Consider the following 25,044-nt stretch of genomic DNA (forward strand, 5'->3'; position numbering starts at 1 on the left):
CTCTTATGGCTTTCTGGTTTTGCGTGCGTGTGATAAAGTATTTGTTTTTAATCTCACATCTTTCTGAGCACAGCTAACTTCCAATATATCGGCGCAGTGATTTTGAATATAGCAGACGCATAACCAATGAAGAAAGAGCTAAGACAGAAGAAATCAGTATAAGACACACCCTTTCTAAATTATTTTCGATCTCTCACAAGGGTTTTTATGGAGCTCAAATTCAGTAGATTGGCGTGTCATACTTCAAGGACTATGGCGTCATGTGTTAGACATGAATCATGAGCAGGTACGAAGAAATCTGCATCTAGAAAGCGCGACGGTGGAGCCGAAGTGCATAGCGGTTCCTGCACGCGGCGCGCGGCGCTTCTAGTACACTCTAGCACAGCGCAAGCAAGGGTGTGTTCCAATACTCATCGTAGACGGCTGAATACAGAGCTAAATGGACGGCAGCCATTTTAAGCCTCATTCCAATTCTCACATAGCCGGCAAAATAGACAGCTTTGAGAAGACCGCTTCATAGACAAATACGATGCAAGCTACTTTGCTGTCTAAACAAGATGGCGGCTCAGCGAATCGCTCTGATGGATCAAATCTCGCTGGAACGGTCGCCTGAACACAAGCAGACGCTTTTCCAGACGCTCAATGTGAGTAACGTTTAGTGTTTTTTGATTTCAACACAAAATAAACCAGGAACTACAACTGTTACGTTTGTTTCCATTAACTTTCTTTCTCGACGCGAGGTGGCGCGTCGTCGCGTAAAAACCGCTTTGAATCGATGCACAGAAGCCATCGAAGAGAGGGTAAGAGGTGAGGAGGGTTGCAGTAGGGTGTTCACAGGACGCAAGCTGGAAGCAGGTATGAGGCAAGCGAGCGCAAAACTCAAAAGTACAGCTGATAGACAAAACCTCGTGATAATTTCAGACGGTTTAAACGATGTCCTAAATGACGATACAGCACGACTAGCAAATACACTGGCGAAAGGCGTCAATGACAGCGCGCCACTTCTCCTAAGGCACAGGTAGTGATACGCACGATACCGGACGTACCGGTGCGTGATAGCAACCTGCAAAGAGCGGTTGTCAACGCAAACCAAGAGATATGGCTGATGAGTCTAGAGAAAGGCTTTGAGGTGGTGGAAATAAACAGAGAGGTTCATAGGTAAGGTGGTTTGGAACGGGACAGAAATCACTTCTATGGGCGGCTAAGTCATGAGGTGGGTTGGCGACTTGCAGGACGCGCAGTAGCTGTTTGGGGGGGCAAGTGTGCCCTCCCGGGTACAAGATAGCTAGTAACGAGAAAAACAGCCAGGGAGACTCTTTGACAGGTGGTATGGACAGATACAATACCAAAGTGGCGCCAGTATCTAAGTTAGGTAGAGTCCAGGGCAGAAATAGACGTAGCCACGAGCGCCGAGCCAATTCAGACATGGGGTATATTAACATGCAGGGTGGTAGGAACAGGCTGAAGTGGGAAGAGATAGAAGAACAGCTAAGGGAGTAGAGGCCGATGGTATACGGTTTTGTAGAAACACATCTCAGGGACATGAAACAACCTCCTAACAATCCGGACTACGCGTGGGAATATTGTAATAGAACAGAAGGCAGCAGAAAGGGGGGGGGGTGGTATTGAGGCATTCATTCATAAAAGTACAGACTGGCAATTGGTCAAGCAGGGGTGTAAGGAACATTTAAGGCTGAAAGGGAAAGTGGCAGGGCAAATGACACTCCTTGGTTTCATGTACTTGTGGATGGGAGCAAAGGCCAGAGAGGAAAATCAGGCAATGGTAGAGTGTATATAAAATGACATTCAGGAGTTAGGAGGAGAGTGCGAGATAATTATACTAGGCGATATGAATGCGCACATAGAAAATATAGATGGGTATACCAACCCGACAGGCAAAATGATCATGGATATGTGTGAAAAGCTTGATTTGATCATTTTCAACAGTACTGAGAAGTAAGAAGGGCAAATAACATGGGAGGCAGGAAAGCTGCAGTCGACAATAAATTACGCATTGAGGTCACGTAGGATGTATGATAACCTCAGGGGAATGCACATAGATGAAGGTGGCTCCAGAAGTCTGGGTAGTGATCACAAACATATCAAGCTATGTTTCGGAAGAGCAGTGAAAGTGGGAAGGAGACAAGATGAGCAACTACAGGAAAATTTTCATTCAGAAAGGCAAATTGAAATAGCCACTAAATAAATTCAGAAAGAAATCACTAAGGATAATAAAACAGTGTGTACATACACGAATCTAATTTGACTGTTTGAGCTAGAGCTTGTTAAGGCACGTGACAAGTCACCTCGGAAAAGAAGACACAAACCCAAAAGTTGGTGGGATGAGGAAGTTAGAAGAGCCATAGCAAAACGTCAGGAAGTCTCTGGGGAACACGGACATTCTAAGCAGCGGGGTGAATAAACAGATGATGTTGAAAGAAAATGGGAAATCTTTCTATGCTGTAGAGGAATGCATCCCTTCTGATCAATGAAAAAGATTAGAAGAAAGGGAACTCAGTGGCTGGCAGAAGTACATAAAAAAATAGAAAGGCAACTGCGAAATTTTGGAACCATCTAAACTCCCTAAGAAACGAGACGAGCCTAGAGCAGAGGTTCATAACTGCAGCTCAAGACGATAGGCTAGAAGGGGACGAAGCTATTGAATATATAGGAACAAGGTTGACAGAAAATTTTCAACAAATAAGTGCTTTCTGCACCACAATAGACTAGGATGAATCAAATGACGCAATGGCTCCATTTTTACAACGAGAGTGGGAAATGGCTGAGAAAAGGATTCCTAGAAGTACATCAACAGGACCAGATGGAATTGCAATTATGCTGATAAAGCCATTAGGTGTGAAGTCTAAGCAAGCTTTGAGAGAGGCAGTGAGCAAAATAATAATCGATGGTGAAGTTTCTAATGGATGGAAACTTAGTAGGATGAGCATGATCTATTTATAAAGGAAAGGGGGACAAAGCTGACATATACAACTACCATCCTATAACAGTGACATCAGTGGTCTACAGGCTGGTGATGCAGTATATAAAGGAATGACTGCAGCATAGAAAGAGAATGAGGGGGTGCAGGGGGAACTGCAGAATGGGTTTCGGTAACATAGGAGGTTGAAAGACAATCTGTTCTCACTGACGCAGTGCATCGAAATAGCGGAAAAGGAACACAGGCCCCTGTGGCTAGCATTTTAGGATATTAAGAGAGCGTGCGATAGCGTGGTTCAAGAGAAATTGTGGGGAATACTGAACACACTAGGCGTGGAAGATTTAGTCACCAATCTTTTAAAGGATATCTATAAAGATAACAAGGTAGTTATAAAATAGGAAAAACAGGTATCCAAGCCTGCAGAGGTAAAACGGGGGCTTAGGCAGGGGTGTCCCCTGTCAGCCTTATTATTCTTGATGTACCTACAAGGATTAGAGGCTAAATTAAAGGAACGTAAACTGAGCTTCAAGCTCTCTTTCGTTAAACAAGAAAAACTCATTGAACAGGCACTACCAGTCTTGATGTACGCGAAGAGCGGGGGTTCCTATAACAGTGACGTCAGTGGTATACAGGCTGGCGATGCAGATTATAAAGGAAAGACTGCAGGCATGGATAGAGGATGAGGGGGTGCGGGGGGAACTGCAGAATGGGTTTCGGAAACACAGGATTTTGGAAGACAATCTGTTCTCACTGACGCAGTGAATCAAAATAGCAGAAAAGGAACTCAGGCCCTCTTGGCTAGCATTTTTGGATATCAAGGGAGCGTACGATAGCGTGGTTCAAGAGGAATTGTGGGGAATACTGGACATACTAGGCGTGGAAGATGAAGTCACTAATCTTTTAAAGGATATTCATAAAGGTAACAAGGTAGTTATAAACTGGGAAAAACAGGTATTCAAGCCTGCAGAAGTAAAACGGGGGCTTTGGCAGGGGTGTCCCCTGTCACGCTTATTATTTATGATGTACTTACAAGGATTAGAGACCAAATTAGAGGTAAGTGAATTGGGTGTCAACCTTTCTTTCGTCAAACAAGGAAAACTCATTGAACAAGCACTACCAGCATTGATGTACGCAGATGATATAGTGCTAATGGCTGACAAGGAAGATTTGCAGAGCTTAGTGGACATCTGCGGTATTTAAGGAGATAGGTTCAGAAAAGAAAAATCAGCAGTCACTATTTTTAATCACAATGAAGGTAGTGAGCTTAGAATACAGGGGGTCACACTAGAGATAACAGATAAATACAAATATCTGGTCCGGGCGTATGGATAAGCAGTGGGGCCGAGTACTTAAGGGAACATGAAATATACCTGACGACTAAAGGTAACAGGAATCAGCGGTAACGAAAAACAGGGCACTGTGGTATTACAATAGGTATGATGTTGTAAGATGATTATGGAAAGGAGTCATGGTTCCTAGACTGACGTTCGGCAATGCAGTCTTGTGCATGAGATCAGAAGTTCAAGCAAGATTAGAAATTAAGCAACGTGGAATAGGTAGGCTTGCCTTAGGAGCTCACGGTAATACACCAAATCTGGGAGTACAAGGTGATATGGGATGGACATCATTTGAATCAGGGAAGCTAGCAGCAAGATAAAAATTGAGAAGCGATTGAGAGAAATGGGGGAGGAGCGTTGGACTAGGAGGTATTCAGCTACTTGTACATGAAGAATGTCGATACAAAATGGAGTAAGCGAACCAGAAAATTGATTGGTAAATGCTTAGAAAACAGCAGGGGGCCAAACCAAAAAAAATTATCGGTTAGGAAGAATGTGAAGGAAGCTGCGACCGATATGTGGAGAATCGACATGATTAAGAAGTCCACACTACAGATCTATTGAACATTTAAGCAGGAAATTGTCATGGAAAGGACCTATGATAATACTCGGGGGAGTGTTCTACTGTTTGCGGCCAGAACAGGAGTATCGCGAACCAAGACGTATCGGGCCAATTACGAGGCTGTAGACATGGTATGCAGTGTGTGTGGAAACGAAGAAAAAACTGCCGAACACTTGATAATGTTCCGTAAAGGGCTTCACCCTATAGTTCAGGATGATGGCGCAGAGTTTTTCAAAGCACTGGAGTTTAGGGACAGGGACGGCAAAATAGACTTCAAGCGCGTAGAATTAACTAAAAGGAGGATATCTGATTGGTGGGGAATGTCAAGGCACGAGTGAAAATTAAACCCTTCACTGCAAAGTACTAGTCCTCAACCTCACTATTTACCGAAAAAAATCTGATTTTTGGTTCATCAAGTATTACGGCTTGGCGGTGCTAGCCACCGCCTGATCTGAAGGGTACAGCCATATCCATTCATCCATCCATCCAGCCGTCCACAAGTGTTCCAATTCTCGGACATCATGGGCTCGGTGCTGTCTTCTAAGCAGTCTGCATAGACTGTATACGTGCTGTCTAAGAATTGGAACACAGCCTATATAGACCATTTTCCTGCAATCCCAGAGCCCCCTGCAGACGCGCGAATCACTATGGGAGAAGTGTGTACTTCGAAACCGGTCAAGCACGCTGGCTGGCACTGTGGGAGCAGCAAACGAAAAAAAAAATGAGAGGCATCACCACATGTTGACCGTTATTCCATCCTCATATTGTGGCTTTGGGACGTTAAACCCCACATATCAATCAACTATTATTCCATTCAAAATAGTATACATGTCTGAACTCACCTGCACGTATATCTATCTACGCATGGAACACCAAAGGAATGATGAAGTCAGTGTCGATATAACCAAGCGGACGTATACAGGTTATAGCAGTTAGCGGCATGCGAATAGATGATGATGTGCTGATACATGCAATCAAATCGTGCTAACGTGAGCAATGGAAGCTGGAACATTGCATTCATAATTATTCAATGATTACTTGTTACTTACTTGAAGAATTAAATAATTGTCCGTGATTGGAAGTAGCCAAACTGCAGCGAGGTTTTACAGTATTCAAGTAAAGAGATTATTATTTTACTTCACAAGTCATGTGCTTCACAAAGAAGTGAGCACATTCTAAACACGGTTAAACAAAAAAAATCGACAGATCCCACGTACCTGGGAATCAACGTTATGCGAAGCATGCGGAGGCAAGTTGACCATGTCGCAATTTTTTTTGAGTGACACGTCCTAAAATGACGCTGAATAAATATGTACTAATGTTGCACGCACGGACATAAGTTCAATAGTTGCACATGTTTATATAACCAGTTGTTTGCAATTACACAACGATGCCAACTGGAACATGCGTATTAGCAACACCAGAAGCTGATATGAAGAACTGATGCTCGCGAGGATGCTGGCCCTGGACACGGTTACGTAAATCAGCTTGAGCGCATGGCAACTAACTACAATTGACGTCAACCCGACCTACGGCTGTATCAAAAGAGTACGTATGTAATGTTGATAAAATTGCGTATAGGCAGCACTGCAACCACTATTGACGTTTCACGAATATTGGCGTCTATTTGAAAAGTAGTTCTGAGACTTGGCGTAGCTCTGTGGTAAAAAGCTACATTGCTCTGCCGAATGCTTGGGTTCGATTCCAGCTGCGACCCTGAAATTTATTCTTTGCATTCGTCAGTTTGACGCTACTGATGTTGGGTATTTCTTGACGCTCGTGCCTTAAAATTTCCCATTTGCACATGTGTTCTCGTCGTTCCTGGTAGATAATTAGTGTCAATCACCTGGGGCTCATACCCGCATACCAGCGGCACATACCCGTCCCTGGATATGTGCCACTGTCTGGCGGGAAGTGTTTTACGATGTGCGCGACAGGATTGTGAGATTATTCAAGTCTTGACCAACGCGTCATATTCGTCAAAACATCTTACCCTCGCATGCTAACTTTGGTTCACGCCACGTTAAGGGGTTGACCACGAGAGCACTTAAACGTAAGCGGATAGATAGATAGATAGATAGATAGATAGATAGACGCAAAGTTGCCGAAGTTCGCTAGAAAATGCTTCGCATTTAAAAGGAATGGGACTAGAATTGATTTGTGAGGTTATTTGCTCTGATAATTTGTATTTTATTGGTACAAGCTTTAAAGTTTCACTGTGGGTTCACCGAAAGCGGTGTTTTAATCTTGCGTCGTCGCATTATTCAAATATTTTTAAACGATGAATTGTGATATCATGCTACGCATGACATTGGGGAAAAAAACTTGTTCAGATGAGATCAGTAGCACTTTTCAGCTGCAAATCGATCACCTCAGAGAGGCCGGGATCCTGCATACTGATGCATTGGTTTTTGAAAACTGTTTCACACGCAAAGAAGGATAAATATCGACGTTCTTCTCACGTGAATAATGAAGTGGGGGTAGGTTGGGTTTGCCACCACAAATAGAATTAGTCGCATTTGTTCTCTTGCGCACAAGAGTTGGCAAGGGTCGGCCGTGAGGTCTACTGCACTGCAACAGTGGCAACGGTGCTCATCTGCTGACCTGAAGGTCACGGGTTTGATCCCTGCCACGGCAGTCACGTTTCGGTGGAGGCGATATGGTAGAAGCTCGTGCACTGTGCGATGTCGGTGCACGTTAAAGAACACCAGATGGTCCGCAGTCCTATACTATGATTTGACACATTGGAATGCCAGATACCATTAGTATTACTAGTCTGCTGTAACCCAACAAAAATTAGATCAGAGTCATGTCACTTGTTTTGTCAGTTGTGTAGCAGGTAAACACAAATTTCTCTCTCTTTTTTTCGTCCACATCGGCTACGCTAGTCGATGTGTTAACACACGCACCAGCAAGCATCGGAATACATTTAATGGAGTCGTCTTATCTCGCCCCGCTGTATGCCAGTCATGCAAATGTGATTCCGTCTTCGAAACCACAGCAGTTCTGTGCCATCAACATAATCAGGCAAATCGAGAACTTGCGGAAGCATATCATGTCGCAAATAACGCCACACTTATAGCAAGGTGACCTTCGCGGTTGTTACAAGACAAGTAATTCGACTGTATTAATCGACTGTAAACAGGCCGTTGTTTGACGTTTTGTGCCTCTTTATAACACGCACGCTGCACCCCCGTTTTTGTAGATGTTTTTTTCACGCGTGTACCTTTCATTTGTAAGGAAGCACTGGATGGTGCGTGTATTCCTGGGCTTTCCTGTCCTGCTTTTCCTTTCGTTTTCACCTAAGTACTGTTCCAACTGGTGTCAATGCAGGTTAGTAGAAACTTATCGTCATTACATATATGATGTAAGCAACGCGCACAGCGTTGTTTGAATGGGTCTTATTTTAATAAATGCCGACTATAATTTATACAATACTCTTAAACATACAAACCTCGAATTCTACTCGTCGGCAATATCAATGGACATTGGTTACGAATGCTTCTGGTAATCTAAGACAGCTGGTGTGCTTCATTGGCAACCAAGTTGTCAGGTCTTTTTGTTTCGTTTTTTCCGTAGAGCACTGTTGTCGAGGAAAACGAAAGCGTGACGCTTCTGAGCTGCTCAACAGATACTACAGTGGAACGACCAACAAAACTAGACGAGAGGCCCTCACAGCTAAACACTGAATTTCGTGATTGAATGACGGAGCAATATGTTGCACCTTGAACAATTCACGGCGTCTAAGTATTCCATGGAACAGCACAAGTGCAAAGGTAAAGCGTGAAGCCCGCGCACTCGTTGCTGCAGTTGCTCCGGCCTTCCAACTTTTCCCGTGAGCGCTTGCGCGCCCTTTGGTGGCGCTGGTGTGCTTGAAAATGGTTTATTCCCCACTTTGTGGGAGGCGACATGGCATTGTTACCGTCGCATGCAGCCGCCGCAATCTTTCTGTTATGATTGCGGGCAAACACGAGTCACACGCACGCGCGTACACTAGAAAAACTTTCTCTGCGGCGCAATCCTAATGTATATATTGCGAAAATTTTGTGCAGTTGTCATACTGTGCACATTCGATCGCTATATCGAGCCACACATAGGTGAAAATTGTAGATGATTGGTTTAGTTCCACAGCTTGTACAAAAACTTAAATCGGGATGAAAAAAAATCGCGATCCCGACCAAGCTCGATTATCATAGCAAGTGCAATAAGCGCCAGCCGTATTATTTTGCGCCTTTAAATGAGCATGCCGCGAGGTACGCCTTACGTCACCACCATCATCATCATCATTATCATCAGCCTGATTACGTCCACTGCAGGACAAAGGCCTCTCCCATGTTCCGCCTCTCCCATGTTCCGCCAGTCAACTCAGTCCTGTGCTTGCTGCTGCCATTTTATACCCACAAACTTCTTAATCTCATCAGCCCACCTAACCTTCTGTCTCTCCCTAACCCACTTACCTCCTCTAGGGATAACGTTAGTTACCTTTAATGGCGCCTTCCGTACCGTGATCTAAACTGCAATTTCGTGTTTCAGAAAAAAATGCCAGTGTCAATTCAGCTTTTCTATGCAGCTTCATTCATAACCTTTGGGACATTTCACAGAAGCTATAAGAAGACTAATCAGTTTTCGAAGCTGACCGCGCTTTCGCTTGTAGATCAAAACAACGTAGAGAAGAAGTGACAGTGGCTGTGGACCCATTCTGCAGATGTATAAGCAAGGAACCAAGGAACCATGTAAGCTAAAGTCGCAGACAGCCGGGGCGTAGCAGAAACTTTTCTGGAGGGGGCACTACCTTGAACAAAATTGGGGTGGGGGGGGGGGCAGGCAAGCAGATGTGGCCGACTGTTAAAATGTGTGGTACATGTCATAGGAAAAAACTTTCAGGGTGGGAATGGGGGGAGTCACGGGCTTGGCGTGCCGTACATCCCCTGGCTACACCACTGGCAGATGGAAACCCGTGTGGTCGGGTACACACATGGGGACGGACACCCGGGTATATAAGAGCATTGGGTGTAGCGCAGACTGTGGTCAAAGTTACTATGTCGAGAGAAGTAGCCATAGCAGACTGGAGTGGCACATGTATGATGTAAGTACACTCTAAGGCAAAAGGGTGTTAAAAGAGAGTGTGGTTCGTCCTTTTCGGAACTAATGAGGCTGCCACAACCATCAATCCCTTTAAGGACTAACGGCACCGGGTGTAACAGTTAGTCCCCACAGGCAAGCTCCAGGGACTAACATTTATTTCTCACACTTACACTATAGTGAGTAATGGTTAGTCCCACAATTTACTTCAAAAGACTAACATTTATTCCTCAGATTTCCACCTTATAAGGCAACTGTTTATCTCCACATTTACATCTTAACGGGCAACCGTTAGTCCTTACAGTTGCACCTCGCCGGACAAACGGTTGATCCACTCAAATACTCCAATCGGATCAACTTTTTATCCCCAGTTCAAATAATTTTTTATTTATTGTCCTTGAGGCCTGATAATTTTTTCGCCTGTTTTTCTGCTGAGTGAGCAACAAATAGCGCAGAACAGAACACGCGAAAAAAGCAGTTAGCCACCCATGATAGGCAGTCACGGCAACAACGAAAGACAAAAGTGAGACATCAAAATCTTTTATTTTTATACATACACAAGAAGTTCCTCTATTATTTTAAGTGAAGTCATGGTGAAGTGTAAAGTCTAGTCTCGTTGTCACATATTGTTCACTGCTTGTGGAGCTTCTCCGACGGAAGCGATAGATCACAGGCATCGGAGACGCCAGCGCACGCAGCCTTCTGCCTGTTGTGTTCCCACGGCTTTACGTACAATAAGATAGTAAAAGTAGTTAGACACACGTGACAGAAGATGGCGATGCACGCATATGACAAATACGTGCAAGTTAATATAAAAACATGCGTGTCAATTATGACACACACATAACTTTACCTTCACATCTCGCACAGTCCTTCTGAAGCTGCTCTTTTGAAAGAGATGGATAACAGGCATCGCAGACGCTAGCACACACAGCCTTCAGCACGGTGTGTGCCCACGGCTGCATAATAAGTATGTAAAATAGTGAGTGACGCTTGACAGAGGGTGAATACGAATGCAAATGAGAAATACGTGCCAGGTGAAATAAAAACATACGTGAGATATGACATGCTAATAATTTTACCGTGATGTCACACATTGTCAAAGACTCATTTCAATCGCCGTAGCGCAACAGCTTGAGAGCGGCAGCCGCAGCCACAACTCCGCAAACCACCGTGCCGCCAACAAGTCGGTGAGTTCTAAGCGAGCGACGTCGTTCAGCTTGAGCAAGCGAATACGAGACCAAACACGGTGCTGCACGCGGAGGGTCTGCCGCAAGCGAACTTCGAACAGTAGAGCGAGCGTACGCTTGGCCACCGCCACGAACAGCGCCGACGAAATCCATGGTAATGCGGCACTTTTCCACAAACTCGAGCGAGTGGAGCGCGCAAACGCGAATCCGCCGCCGCGGCCAACGGACGGCGCCGAGCTGCTTGCGACCGACTGACGGGAAAGCCAACTGTAATGGCGACAAATTTCACTGAGTTCCGACGACAGTGGAAGCCTCGCCAGCTCGTGCTGGTGCACTTAAAGCATGACATACTACAAACAAGCTCGTTACGATAACCCTCAACGTGTTTTCGACGACTCCAAACACAGCGACGAGGTCTCAGCCCTATATCATGAGCCCGGAGCACATCGCAGTGGCGAAGACAGGCGAGCACTCGATGAGCAAGCGTACGGGAGGCCGACGACAATGGCAGCCAATTTCCAGGTGGTCGCAAAGCACAGGCGAATCGCAGACGCCCAAGCTGACCTTCGCGGTGCATTTCGTGCGTGCGATATACAACACGACCAAGCCAGTTGCCGGCAAGCGCGATCCGTATCGCACACGCGACAAGTAGAGTGGAATAAAGAATGATAACCTACCTGCGAAAGAATCCAGCCCTGATTTCTGCCATGAGTCGGACTGAAGTATATATTCGATAGGCCTTCTGTCTTCTCGGCCCCCATGTCGGCCTTCCCAACTGTTGCTGCCGTGTGTTGGTCGTGACTATCTTGGAGACAGAGATATACAGCGCGGCTTGGTGACGTGTCGATACTTGCTTCAGACTTCATGGGTGCGGCGAAACGGAAAAGCAGCAGCCTACGCTCATCCAAGCGTACACACAAGCACCACGTCGTGATTCCTAGAACGTCGAATCCAGGTGGCCGTGGTCGAGCACTGCAAGCGCGATGCAACGCGAAGCGTCACCAGCAAAATACGGTGAAAGACTGAGCCAAGAGAGGAGGCGGACGGCTTGTGACCTTGGCAACTCTTTTCACACAGCTAACGATTCCCGGGCGGTTCATCTCTTTGGAGCGTGTTCGAAGACTAAGTGGTTTGCACGCTGCACGCTTCCCTGTGTGGTTGCTCCTCAATGGTCTATCTGTTCATCGCACGCGCCTATTGGGCTCCGTTACTCTTTTTCGCCCCGCCACGGTGGTCTAGTGGCTAAGGTACTCGGCTGCTGACCCGCAGGTCGCGGAATCAAATCCCGGCTGTGGCGGCTGCATTTCCGATGGAGGCGGAAATGTTGTAGGCCCGTGTGCTCAGATTTGGGTGCACGTAAGAACCCCAGGTGGTCGAAATTTCCGGAGCCTCCACCACGGCGTCTCTCATAATCATATGGTGATTTTGGGACGTTGAATCCCACATATCAATCAATCAATCAATCAATCATCCGTTACTCTTTTTCGGCTAATTTTGCCCTAGATTGTTAGAACGTTTCGTGCAACGCGCTGGCCAAACATGCAGAAGCAACTGGCCACGAATTGGACAAGGATAGGGTTAAATTTAGAAAAATTAAGAGAAAAAAGCAGACGTACAGGCTTTATCTAGACTCGGACAATTCAGACGACGGCGCACATTCTTGATTGTAATGTCGGCAACTTTCCCTACATATACACACGTACGTCGTATTTCAAAATAGACATACACTGTAAACAAAAATATACCTAGCTGGGCAGAGTCTGGGAAGGATGTGCCCGCTCTGCTCCGGTAACCTCACTCAAACCGGAATCCACCGGAGCAAATACATTCGTTTTCCACCGTTCTCCTGCGGTGATCGCCGGCCGTAGGAAACCGGAGGAAAACGGGGCCAATTCCCTGATTATGCTCCCGTGGTTGTTCCGGAAATCATCCGGAACAACACTTTTGCCCCTGTGGATGCTCCCCAACTACTCCAGGCCATCTCTGACTGGCATTCATTGGCTGTTCGTGGAGTGACGTTCGCAGCCTTGCCTCCGGGAATTCCTTTCCCACAAACCAATATGGCGCAGACCAAGCCTTTGAACTTTATTTATTCAAGCATAGCATAATTTGGGATGCAGAGGGCCGGGGTCAAAAAGCTTCTTCACGGGCTTGACTAGGACCACGACCCCGTACAAAGTGGCAGGTATAGGCGAGTGTACATTATGGTATAAAATAAATCAGACAACACTGTGTCGCTCAATTAGAACTGTAAAGGAATGCATATTAGTACTGTAAAGGAGTGCATAAACATATACATATGAACATATATAGACAGATAATGCAAGTGAAACAGATCGAAAAATAAACCTTTAAAACAATGTACCAACTTCAATTTTGATAATCACATAAATGATCATTGAGAGTGTACAAATGAAAAAAGAAATACAATGGCATTAACACAGGTAGGACAAAAACGCATGTCCAGCAATATTTTCACAGTGTTATTTGATTCAGGTGGAACGGCAATAGAAAGCGCAGCTTCTCCTTGCCATAGTTTGTGCGCGTGCATGGAAGAAACCACGTGTGAATATGACGAGTGTTATAAAAAAGGGTCCGCCAGTTTATACGAGCAAGTGTGCCCAAAAAGTTATTACTTTTCCGTCCTGCGTAATAGCGTTTCATAAGATTTGTCTGATAGTAATTTGGTAGGGTTAATAAGTTCATTTCTTCAAAAAGCGGTGACGTGTGACTTCCATACGGAACATCTGCAATGGCGCGAACTGCCCTTTTCTGTATGACATGTAATTTGAGAATGTTCGTTAATGTTTTTGTGCCCCAAACCATTGATTGATTGATATGTGGGGTTTAACGTCCCAAAACCACTATATGATTATGAGAGACACCGTAGTGGAGGGCTCCGGTAATTTCGACCACCTGGGGTTTTTTAACGTGCACCCAGATCTGAGCACACGGGCCTACAACATTTTTGCCTCCATCGGGTGTGCCCCAAACCAGATGACAATAATTTATGTGTGATAAGAACAAAGATTTGTAGATGAGAAGTTTAAATTTTTTAGGAAGCAGGAAACGCTCCCTTGACAAGATTCCAGTTATTCTGGATAAACTTGAGGACAGCTTTTCAATGTGGGAATTCCATGACATATGTTCATCAAAGATTACACCTAGACATTTAACGCTTGGTACTATCAGAACTTCCGAGGTGCCGAGCATTAACGGGGCATGCAAAGGTGGTGGCTAATTTCTAGGCCTAAAGTGAAAAGCTCTCATTTTTGAAGAGTTTAATTTTAAAGAAATATTGTATGTCCAGGACGCTAGCTTTAGTAATACCTAGTTTGCGTCATTGATTAAATTTTTATAGTTTTGAGCAGTGAGAAGTAAGGTTGTGTCATCTCCGTATATAACATACTTTACAGATGTATTAATGTTTACCATATCATTAATATATACGCAGAATAAAAGGGGTCCCTAAATACTGCCTTGGGGCGCACCTGCTGAAATTGCTTGTAAATTGGAGGTGTGATCGTTGATGGCCACCACCTACTGACGAAACTTTAAGTAAGATTCAATTAATTTGAGAAAGACACCTCGGAAGCAGTAGTGATTGCATATCTGTAAAAGTGTGACACGGTTTATAGTATCGAACGCCTTTGAGTAATCTATAAAGATACCTAGTGAGTGTAGTTGACGTTCAAAAGCTTATAATATGAATTCCTTCTGTGCTGGGAGAGCATGCTCAGTTGTGCGGCCTTTCATGAATCCAAATTGTGATGAAGTGATGATATGGCGTTTATCTAAAAAGGAAATCATACCTTTGTGAATCAGTTTTTCTAAACCTTTTGATATTACTGGCAGTATAGATATAGGCCGGTAGTTGTTAAGCGAGTTCTTATCCCCTGCCTTGTACAACACGATTACTTTCGCCACTTGCAGTTTCTGTCGAAGGATTCCAGTTGAAAGTACCAGGTTGAAGATATGTTCTAATAATTCAGCGATGAGGTCCAGCACGTGTTTAATGGGTCCAATCTGAATGTCATATACGCCACAACATGTGCTTTTCTTTACAGACGAGAAAACGAGGGCAATTTCGCTGGCTACGGTGGGCGCCAAAAACGCGCTCTCAGGAGTACTGTCTGATAAATATGTGGTACAATCTGGCTAGTGCGCTTTTTTAGGACACAAAATAGTCATTGAACACGTTAGCTAAATCAGCATTGCGAATAGTGCCACCGTTCACCACAAGCTCAGTGGGCCGAAAGTTGTTACCTTTACGGCCAAGGAACTCATTCAGTCTTGACCAAGCTAGCTCCGATTTGTTCATTACTTCATTGTTGAAGGTGCTGTTTAGGTACTTTCGCTTTTCGTGGCGCAGCATACTGTTAACTTAGTTTCTTTGGTCTTTGAAACGTTTCAGCGTGTCTTCATTTTTATTTTTCAAAAAGTGTTCGAATAGTTTATTTTTATGTTTTATTTCCTTGATGCAATATTTAGTAACCCTAGGTTTCTTAGCTCTGCGCGAAGGCCTCTTTTCTTTGTACGGAAAGTATTGCTTATAAATTTTTGTTCGTTTGTCGTTGAAACAGTTGTAGGCACGATCAGGTTCCTGCTCACAAATAATGTCTGACCAATCAGTCAACAATATCTGTCTGCGAAATGCAGATGATGTGTGCTCATTAATATTTTGAAGAACTAATAAATGTTTTTGTTGTGACTGAGAATGACTTACTGTTCCGTTTGTTACCATAAATATCGGCAGATGGTCACTATTGTGTGCACTCAGTACGCCAGATAGAGTTTGTAGCTTCTATGTTAGTAATGAACACGTCGAGTAATGTAGCGTTATTTCGTTCAATACGAGTCGGAGTGGTGATAACGTTCGTAAAGCCATTTAATTCAATTATGTGACACAGCTCAAACTGCGACTGTGATGATTTAGCAAAGTCGCTATTTAAAGCACCTGCAAGAACTAGCTTACAACCAGAGCCACCAGCCCAACCTCAATATGAATCTAAGAATTCTAGGAAATTTGTCTTATTGCCACTACGAGCGCTATATAAAACACCAATAATGGAATGGTCACTTTGTACAGTCAGAACTTCATAATCATCAGTGATGCGAGAAAATTCTTGAATCAAATAACATTTTATGAAATTCGTAGCCATCAAAAACACCCCACCACCCATTTTTCTGGCACGGTTAAAAAAATAAGCTGCGTAGCCAGGTATCATCAAAACTTCCGTTCCATTTCGGTGCCATGTCTTGTGCAGAGCTTTCGGCCGCATTGGAGAAAAAGAAATCGATCTGAGCACCTTTTGGGTATCCCAAACGACAAGCAGCAACGAAGGTTATTAACGACAAAAGTGGGGGAAGTGAGTTGTGTGAGCGGTAATAGTGTGATGGTTCCTGGCAGCGAACGACCCATTGTGATCTCGCGAGTATTGAGGAACCCGGCGGTTGCTGATGGGGCGAAAAAATAGTGAGTGAACTCTTCTTGAACTACCTGTGTTATTTTTGTCAGGTAGCGTTAATATTGGATAATGTTGGGTTGATAAACCAAACATGTGATCAATATTTGGCTAATTTGACAAGACGTCAGTGAAAAATCAGCGGAATTCTCATAATGCGTTGTTTGCACTACGTGTTTTTTTTTCTTTCTCTTAAACATAACTTCGGTAAAGCAAAACAAATAGGTGAGCGAGTTGGCACTGGTTTATTATGGTGTAAATGTAGTGCAAAAAAAAACTGAACACCGCAAGCGATTGTGGTTTTTCACTTTCTTGTACTCGTCCTTTTTTTGCGCAGCATTAGTGCCGTAATAACTTCGGTAAATTGAATCAAGTCGCTGTATTAATTCGAGCCCTAACTACATATGCAAAAATAGAAAATCATAGTTTTGGTTTGATTCTATCAAACGTTAATAATTCTTATGGGTAAACCTAACTGGATAAAAGATGTTTTTGATCTTGCCAGTACACATAAACGGTAACATCTGTCCGCTTTGCATATCATTAAACGCCAAGCCGAGCTCTACCACTGCGTAAAAATTATTTTGATAGAATATGTAAGCTGAACTAATAAAGCATGAATAACTGAAATCAGTGGTAATTCTTTATAAATGTGGTGAATTGAGGTAGGGCAATGTAAATTGTACAGACTTTTAGAACGCATACATGCACTCATACATGTTAAAAACTTATTTTGGTTATGTAAATAGTATCTGAGATCTTATTCTAGAAATATACTAAACTCATCGCAGGACATGGTGCTTTCAGGAAAAGAAAGAGGGGCGAAATGAACTGATGATACCAGAGACGCGGAATGCAAAAATAAGAGTGGTTGCTTGGCAGAACGTGTCGTGCAGCGCTCGACGTTTCTGTGAAGGGGGGTGGAGGGGGTAGTAGGAAAGTTAACCCATATGACAGCCCGGCTCATCATTCGAAGACGGAAGGGACATTGCATTGAAAGAAGGAGAGAAAACAGAAGGCACCCTTTCGAAAAACTAGCGGTATTTTCTGTGTTGGTGACGGCAGATATTACTATCCTCGCTGCTGCATTTTTTTTTCTCTTTTCAGTCGTGCTGCCATGGCTGTGGCTGCAGTCTTTTTTTTTTGCGGAATACGGGAATGCGAACAGTGCTGAGACGCAGTTTTGACCTGGAAAATTCAACGGTACTGGCTTGTGAAGAGAAGAGTGGAAAAGAAAATTTCTGGAGACGAGATGGACACCAAGGACAACCTGACTACCTACAATGATCTGGTTAAGAACTTTTACCTCAAACGCGGAGTCTTTCCCCCACATAACCTCAAGCTCAACCGGGCACAGGCCACTACTTTGCGTCTATTTCAAACAAACACGTATCCCTCACCTGCCCGCCTTCACCTCATATTACCGGACGTGTACACAACCTCTCGCTACCGGTGCTGCGGCACTCACCCGGCTACGCTTCCGCACATGGGCATGTGAGCAGCACCCGTGGCACAACGCTTCGTGCGCAACTTTTCTTCCCTCTACAGGTGTGCGACTCTTTGGCTCTTTGCGCTAAACGGAGTGATAATCGCTCCCTTTTGCTGATCCCATGCCCACCAATCTTGTATGCCACTGTTTGTGATTGCTTTGACGTAGCGCTGTTATTACAATGCGGTGATATCGAGGAAAACTCGGTGCCTAAGGGGCAGAAATCACCAGCGGACGTACTTTTTTCAAACAGTGTCCAAGAATCACAAACTAATCAGTTGGGCACTGTCTTACTAATGATTAAAGACATGCAGAAGGCGACTGCTGAACTAGCGAAAGGTCAGTCAGAGCTGAAATCAGATATGAGAACTGTGAAAACCAGCCAGAGCTCTCTCGAACAAAGCTGACATTTTTGGTCGTCTTGAGTCGCTCCAAAGTAAATTTGCAGCACTAGACACTGTTTGCTTACATGTTGCCACAATTGAAGAGAGGTCTTGCGGTTGCAAGAGCAGCAGTACAATATAGTCTCGCGCTTGGATGACTTGGAGGAGAGATCCAGGCAGAATAATTTGGTCATGTAAGGCACACCCGATTCCCGTGAATCATGGCTCCAAACTGAACAGAAAACTCTGGAAGCACTATCGTCTGCGATAGGAAATACGTTGCCGCCAAATTCGGTTTAACGGGCGCATTGAATTAAGTGTTTTTCGAGCGCAAAATGTCACCCTGTCATCATGACGCTATCAAACTTTGAAGTTAAAGAAATCATACTTTCGTCGCGCAGTATGCTGAAAAGTAACAACATTTCAGTATCAAAGGGTTACTCGTCGGCTACACGACTTGCTAGAAAAAAGCTTTTTTATAGAATTCGGTAAAAACCAGCCTGATTTCTCATCACTTGAACTACGTTATAACAAACTCTTCATTAATAACCTATGTTTTATGTACGACCCGACAAGTGACAACGTTAAGCAGGTTCAAAGCCGTGTTGCGGATCGCGCAAGCGCACTTGTAAATTCGCTAAATCTTTTTTCTACATAAGAAAGCGCGAGGGGCAGTGGCGCACCTTCAATAGCACAAACCGCAGTTCTTGTTGCTAACGGTAGAAGCGTGATAAACACTCCGCCACGGTGGTCTAGTGGCTAAGGTACTCGGCTGCTGACCCGCAGGTCACGGGTTCAAATCCCGGCTGCGGCGGCTGCATTTCCGGTGGAGGCGGAAATGTTGTAGGCCCGTGTGCTCAGATTTGGGTGCACGTAAGAACCCCAGGTGGTCGAAATTTCCGGAGCCTCCACCACGGCGTCTCTCATAATCATATGGTGATTTTGGGACGTTGAATCCCACATATCAATCAAGAAGCATGATAAACGAGCGCGAAGAGCTTACTTCGCTCTTCGATAACTGTAATACTAGTATCAATGCATTAACGGAAACGTGGCTACATTCCCATGTGCAAGATTATGGAATCTTTGATTTATCACTTTTCCGAATGTTTCGTTGCGATCGCACTACATGCTCGTCAGAGTGGAGGTGTACTACTATCTACTTCTAAATCTTTACAGTGTCATCACATCAGCATTCAGAGTGACCTTGAAGTTGTGTGCGCTTGCGTCGATGTCAGCCACCGTAAAATTACGATAGTTAATTGCTATCGTTCTCCCTCTTACCAACCCACGTTCACTGCTGAGCTTCATGATGTGTTAAACACGCTTACTCTGCGGCAACCATCTATCCCCATTATATTATTGGAGGATATGAACTTTCCCAATATATGTTGGGATACTGACCCTCCATGCTGTAATCCTTTCTCTTCACAATGTAAGGAATTCTTTGATCTCTGCTCCTTATTTTCACTAAAAAAATTAGTTGTCGAACCAACAAGAATCTCGAACAATGCCGCTATCCTCCTCGACCTAATGTTATGTTCCCATTCTGACATAGTTTTCAATGTTGCATGCATACAAGGCTAAGTGATCACTTAGTGATCACTTTGGTTTCTCGTTCAACCTATTACTTCCCGCGCAAAACGAACTGTCGAAAAAAAGCTAATTTGTCGCTATGATAAGGCGAACTTTGACGTCATTAATGCTGAGCTAGCCAGCTTCCTTGATCCCTTTTTTAATCATTTTGATTATCGCACCGTAGACGAGAACTGAATTATGTTTATAAAGAAAACACTTGAGCTGACCCACAAATTTGTCCCCTTGAGTGAAATATCCTGTAATGTTAAGAAACATTTTTTCAGCGCACAGTTAGAAGGCTTTCTAACAAAAAAGCAAAGGTATCGAATAGCCTAAAAAAGTGGTTTGGCTTCGAAATGGGATGTCTACAAGGAGTCGAACACCGCCTATATAGCGGCAATAAAGCTTGCGAACAAGGTATTTCACATGCACACATGGCCGACAATGCTTGCAAACAATCCTAAAAACTTTTGGCGAGTTATAAACCCTTCTAGTGATAGTTCCGTGGCATTGATCGATTCCACCGGTTTACCGGTACCTGATGATGTATGCCCTCAGCTTCTTAATTCTGCTTTTTGCAACAACTTTGTCGTGCTTTCTAAACCCGAATTTTCTCATCTTGAGTGTTGCAATTACCCTGTTATAGATTTTATTATCATTGAGCCTCTTGGGATTGAAAATGTATTTAGAAGTCTCAAGTTGTCATCAAGTCTGGGTTCAGATTTAATTAATACTAAACCTTTCAAAAGAACTATTGTTTATTCATCTGTTCTACTTTCAAGAATCTTTCAGCAATCCTTAGACAACCATAAGCTACTTGCTGACTGGAAGGTCGGTCGGGATGGTCGTCCCAATTCACAATCCGGTAGCAGAAGTTCACCCCTCAACTACCACCCCATATCTCTCACCAGCTTTCCCTGCAAGGTTCTCGAACATATTCTGTACTCACACTTCGCAAAGCACCTAGACAGTAATTCATTTTTCACGAAATCACAACTTGTTTTCCGAAAAAAATTGTTTAGCGAAACACTTTTTTTCTTTTGCTCACAGCCTTCATCTTATTCTTGACAAAGATTCTTTCGCAGACTGTGTAGTTTTTTACTTCGCCAAGGCCTTCTACAAAGTATGTCACCAACTTCTTCTCTTTAAACTTAGTATACTTAGTCTTGATCCTAACCTGTTTATATGGCTTGGGAAGTTTCTCTTAAATCAGTCAAAATACGTTGCATCAAACGGTCATACATCTTCATTTAACCCTGTGGACTCAGGTGTACCACAGGAATCAGCTTTAGGCCCTCTCATTTTCCTCATTTATATTAACGACTTACCTGACGCTGTTTCCTCTAACATTTATCTTTTCGCAGATGACTGCGTCATCCTCCGCGAAATCTCAGATAACAACAATAACAAGTCCGTTGATTGATATGTGGGGTTTAACGTCCCAAAACCACCATATGATTATGACAGACGCCGTTGTGCTTCTAGTCGTAAACAGGTGCAGCTGGAAGGTCGAGTGGCTCCGGTTCATCCTGCGGCTCCTCTTGTGGCTCCCGGTCGTCGTCTTTTCGGCGTCTTCTCTGAGGAATCACAAGCGGTGGGTGTGATCTCCCCTTGGGGTTTCTTTTTCGCGCCACACGTTTCGAGAGGTAGAAAGGAGCATTTGGAAAGATCGTTGGGACGGCATGCGATAATAGTAGAAGCCTAGCTCTGTCGAAACGCACTACCTCACCGTTAATAACGTGCTCGAAGTGGCGCGAGATCAACTGCTGATCGAAGTGGAGCTCGCAAACGGCATCGTTCTTTTCCAAAGGCTTGTCTGCTCTTGGTATATTACGCTGCCACTGCTGGAACAAATAGTCGTCTTTCGGGACTCCAAACATTGAAAGCTTCTGCTTGCACGATTTGTACCCAGTTGAGCATCTGGGCACAAAACAGTGGCTCTGACGTCTGCTCATGGCACACACTCCACGAAAGACATAACGTAGACACGAGAAGGCTGTTCGAACAGCAAATGCAGCACGAAATAACAGCTTAAACAGGCAAAAGTATCACGTTTGACCGGCGAGTTGCAGCGTTAAACAACGTGCGCAGCCTGTGATGGATGAATGGATGGATATGGCTGTACCCTTTAGATCGGGCGGTGGCTAGCGCCACCAAGCCGTACTACCTAATGAACCAAAAACTATATTTATTTATTTTTTTTCTTAAAAAGTCAGTTTGAGGATTTGTACTTTGCAGTGAAGAGTTTAATTTTCACTTGTGCCTTGACTTTAGCCACCAATCAGATAACCTCCTTCTAGTTAAGTCTACCCGCTTAAAGTTTATTTTGCCCTCCCAGTCCCTGAACCTCAGTGCTTTGAAAAACTCTGCGCCATCATCCTGAACTATAGGGTGAAGCCCTTTACAGAACATTATCAAGTGTTCGGCAGTTTTTTTTTCCTCTCCACACGCACTGCATACTGTGTCTACCCCTTCGTATTGGGCCCGATATGTCTTGGTTCGCAGTACTCCCGTCCTGGCCTCAAACAGTAGAGAACTACCCCGAGTATTATCATAGATCCTTTCCTTGGTGATTTCCTGCTTAAAAGTTTGATAGATCTCTTGTGCGGACTTCTTAATCACGCCCATTCTCCACATGTCAGTCTCCGTTTCCTTCACTTTCTTTTCAACCGATAGTTCTTTTTGGTTTCGCCACCTGCTGTTTTTTTAGTATTTACCAGTCAACTTCCTGGTTCGCTTCCTCCATTTTGTATCGACATTCTTCATGTACAAGTAGCTGAAAACCTTCCTAGCCCAACGCTCTTATCTCATTTCTCTCAATCGCTTCTCAAATTTCATCTTGCGGCTAGCTTCCCTGCCCTCAAATGATGTCCATCCCATATCACCTTGTACTCCCTGATTTGGTGTATTCCCTTGAGCTCCTAAAGCAAGACTATGTATTCCGCGTTGCTTAATTTCTAATCTTGATTGAACTTCTGATCTCATGCACAAGACCGCATTGCCGAACGTCAGCCCAGGAACCATGACCCCTTTCCATATTCCTCTCACAACATCATACCTATTGTGATTCCACAGTGCCCTATTTTTCATGACTGCTGCATTCCTGTTACCTTTAGTCGTCACGTATATTTTGTGTTCCCTCAGATACTCGGTCCCATTGCTTATTCATACGCCCAGATATTTGTATTTATCTGTTAGCGTGACCTCCTTTATTGTAATTTGTATTTATCTCTAGCGTGACCTCCTGTAGCAGCCTGACGCAGCACGCGCCACCTAGCGGAAACATCGCAAAGCGGCGTCACTACTTCCCATTGCAGCCGCTTGGCGGTGATCACACTTCTAGTATTCTAGCCACTGTAACTCTACCGTAGGCCTAGCGCCATTGTTGTCAAGAGGAGTTCGTCGTCGAAAAGATACTCGACCAGCGCGTGAGGCAGGCCAAAGTCGAATACCTGCTCAAGTGGAAGGGATACGGTGGCAGCAAGAACACCTGGCAACACAAAGAGAACACCGACTGCACGGATCTAATGTCGGAGAAACGCGACCCGGAGGCTGAGTCCCAGTCGACGAAGATGAAAGGCTTCGTCAAGCTACGCGGGTTCGACCGCGGCTTGGAGCCGGATCGGATCATCGGAGCCGCCAAGTCGAACGACGGTGAACGTATGTTTGTGATCAAGTGGAAGAATTGCGACGAGTACAATTTGGTGCCTGCTCGAGTGGCTAACGTTTGGTGTCCGCAGGTGGTCATTCGATTTTATGAAGAGCGTCGCACTTGGGACACCTCAGGCGGGCGAGATGACGCATCCGAGAAGGCGGCCGACTCTTAAGCTCGAATGGAGGGAAAGATGCCTGCCATAAGTGACAAGTGTTCTCGTCCAGTGTGTTTTACTCTTATCGTTTGAATTAGTGGACTGTGCTGCATCACACCCTTTTTTTTATCGTTTTCACACATTATATTTTTTCTCGCAACTTGTTCACATTTGTAGTTTCAGTCATTCGTTGCGTTTTTTGCCATTGTAGAAAACAGGAGCTCTATTAAAAAAACATTTTTTTAACCCTCGACAAATTTATTTGTTGGGAGGCGTCTTCAGCTTGATTATTGGGGCCTTTTTTAAGGCTCGTTGCAGCTGTCGGACGCATGCTTTATTTGTAGAAATGTTGGGAAAGTTGCATAGCTTTTCAGGTTACTGACGTAATGGTGTGGCTCGACACGGCATGTCGTCGTATTGTAGGTCACTGTTTTTAAGAAACTTTCCTATGTGGCATAAAATAGCTATGCCTCGCATAAGTATATGTTTTGAATCCATAAAAATATTTGAAACGAGGTGATTCCTCAGGAGATGGACGCGTGTCGGAGAGTTCTTTTATATTTGATTGTTTATTTTATATTTCGTACACATACCACCCAGTAGCCCGAAAGCAAACTTCGTTTTTGATTAACTGCATAGTTTAAATGAAAAAAAAATATCTAACCTATTTTGTACAGAGTAACCAATTTCGTCCCCTGTCATTTTTTAAAGTCAACAACGATATAAAACAAATAATGGCTTGATGAAGACGATTTTTTTTCTAATAAATGTACGCGTAATGAAGAGAAAGGGAACATTGTTTGAAGCTTGTAGGCGGAATCAAATTGTTTCTGAAAAAAATGTCTGAACAGGTGACATTGTTTAAAAAAGTTGCTTGATTTGAGAGTTTTTCCTCCTAAGCTAAACCAGCTAGTGTTTCATAACTTCGTGACCTCTTACAACATGATGTTTACAATATTGCGTATCAATACCGTTGCTGTACCTGAAACACATACCATTATAATAGGCCTCAAATTTTCAAATTCGTCGATAGTAAAACCTACTGAATAACCAATATTTAAAAACCCTATCTTCAGTTTTTTAAAATCTAATAACTTTTTATAGAAAAAGAAGATTAAAAAAACATACTGCAATATTTCATTTGTGACGACAATATCATCCTGAGACCCCGCTATGAAGATTTTGCCCAATTTATTGGACAACGGCTTTGG

General features: G+C 44.0%; 1 pseudogene; it reads left to right on the forward strand.

Annotated features, from left to right (window-relative positions):
• Positions 1 to 557: 557 nt before the first annotated feature.
• Positions 558 to 23,851, forward strand: LOC119161816 (chromobox protein homolog 1 pseudogene; annotated as a pseudogene).
• Positions 23,852 to 25,044: the final 1,193 nt, after the last annotated feature.

This window comes from Rhipicephalus microplus, chromosome X, assembly GCF_043290135.1.
Source record: "Rhipicephalus microplus isolate Deutch F79 chromosome X, USDA_Rmic, whole genome shotgun sequence".
Classification (NCBI taxonomy): Eukaryota; Metazoa; Arthropoda; class Arachnida; order Ixodida; family Ixodidae; genus Rhipicephalus; species Rhipicephalus microplus.